General features: G+C 72.1%; 1 non-coding gene across 1 annotated transcript; it reads left to right on the top strand.

Annotated features, from left to right (window-relative positions):
- Nucleotides 1–1044: 1044 nt before the first annotated feature.
- LOC135312921 (U1 spliceosomal RNA) lies at nt 1045–1208 on the top strand. The gene has a single exon (XR_010372536.1). It is a non-coding gene; the product is annotated as a U1 spliceosomal RNA (small nuclear RNA).
- The last annotated feature ends 608 nt before the right edge of the window (nt 1209–1816 follow it).

Here is a 1816-nt window from a genome sequence, read left to right as displayed (position 1 = left end):
GCCCCTGGTGAGCCCGGCTGGTCTCCTGCCCTGCGTGCCTCCCTTGGGACACCCTGGGACTGCAGCTCCTGGGCTTTTCAAGGTGGCTCAAAGACCTGCCCCGCTCCCACGGACCCCCGAGCCCTCGCCAGCAGGTTCCCCGGGGACGCTGCCCAGGGGACGCTGCCCAGGGGCTCCGCAAGCAGCTCGAGGGTTGCTCTCAGGCAACCCGGGGGAGCTGCTCCCCGTGCTTCCTCCTCATTGCACAGAAAACACGAAGGCGACGGCATGACGCCCCCGCGAGCAGGAGAGCCACCGGCCCCCAGCTCCCCGAGCCCTGCTCCACGCCCGGTGGGGGTCGGGGGCACCTTCCCGCCACTCCCGGTGCCTGGCACCGGGGCTCCCCGTCACGCGAGCCGCCGCCGGGACTGCCCAGGCCGCCGGGCACAGCTGCGGCCAAGCCTGCTGCCGTGGGAGGGGTGGGCGCTGCGCTGAGGCCGTTCCAGGCTCCGACGCCGGGGAGACGGGGCCCAGTGGGGGGCAGGGCCTCGGTGCGGGCAGAGCCCCGGTGCGGGCAGGACCCGGTGCCGGTGGGGCCCTGGTGCGGGCAGGACCCGGTGGTGGCGAGGTGGCTCTCGCTGCGTGAGAGTCGCTGGCGGGGGCGCGGGTGTCGGTCAAGGCGCTGCCCGTTATGTACCGTTCCCGGTGCGGGAGATGGAGCGGACTCCCCCCGCCCCTGCTCCCGCCCCCGCCCCCGCCCCGCCGGGCTCCGCCGCGTCCCCCCCGCGCCGCCGGGGCAAAGCCGGCCCGGCTGGGGGCGTGGCCCGGCGTGGGGGGCGTGTCCATGCAGATCAGGCACCGCGCGGCATCACGGGACACGCCCGCACACGACGGTCACCGGCCGCGGCCGTGCGCGGGCGATGCGTGGGCGCTGCGCGGCGGCAGCGCGGCGCGGGGCGCGGGAGGCGGCGGGCGCCGGCGGCGTGCGGGGGTTGCGGGTTGCTGTGTGCGTGTGTTATGTGCGGTAGGCGGGTGGTGTGGCGCGGCGCCGGGGGGGTTGGTGTCATACTTACCTGGCAGGGGAGACACCATGATCAGGCAGGTGGTTTTCCCAGGGCGAGGCTCATCCCCTGCACTCCGGGTGTGCTGACCCCTGCGATTTCCCCAAATGCGGGAAACTCGACTGCATCATTTGTGGTAGTGGGGGACTGCGTTCGCGCTCTCCCCTGGCTTCTGGTGCCCAAAGGCAGACGTGGCGGTGGGTCGGGGCCGTGGCAGCGCGGTGGCCTCGCTCCATTCCCCCCCCCGCCCCCCCCGTGGGTGCCGGCGCGGGAGCTGCACCGCACGCGCTTGTGTCTGTATCTGTGTATTCTTGGGTGAAACGGGAGCGCGCAGGAGGCGTTAGTGGTTAACGAGGAACCAGAGCTCGGAGCGGAGACCGACAGCGGAAGGTCGGAACAAGACGGTCAGTAACGCTGAGGCCAGGCGCGGGGCTGTTGGCGACGAAGGGCCCGTTGACAAGAGCCCCCTCGAAGAGCCAAGTCAGTCAAACTGCAGGGATTGAGCGCGGGAACATCCTGCTACAAAGCGGGGGCGAAGGTCAGGGAAGGCCACAAATCCGCCAGCAGCGACAGCGCGGATCGTCTCGGCCCAGAAGGTGCCGAAGCGTGGGAACCGGGGGGGCGGTAGTTCCGGCCGGGGGAGATGCGACCCCCGACTCAGCCGAGGGGCGAAGGGACTGACCCCCCGCCCTGCCCTTAGCACGCGCAGTGACTGCGAATCACGCCGCGCCTTTGGCCTTAAGCGGAGCAGGACCAGAGCAGTGGGAGCAGGGGGC

The sequence above is a fragment of the Phalacrocorax carbo genome, chromosome 3 (assembly GCF_963921805.1).
Source record: "Phalacrocorax carbo chromosome 3, bPhaCar2.1, whole genome shotgun sequence".
In the NCBI taxonomy this organism is placed as follows: Eukaryota; Metazoa; Chordata; class Aves; order Suliformes; family Phalacrocoracidae; genus Phalacrocorax; species Phalacrocorax carbo.
The sequence above is the reverse complement of the archived record's forward strand: the minus strand, read 5'-3'. Positions and strand labels throughout refer to the sequence as shown.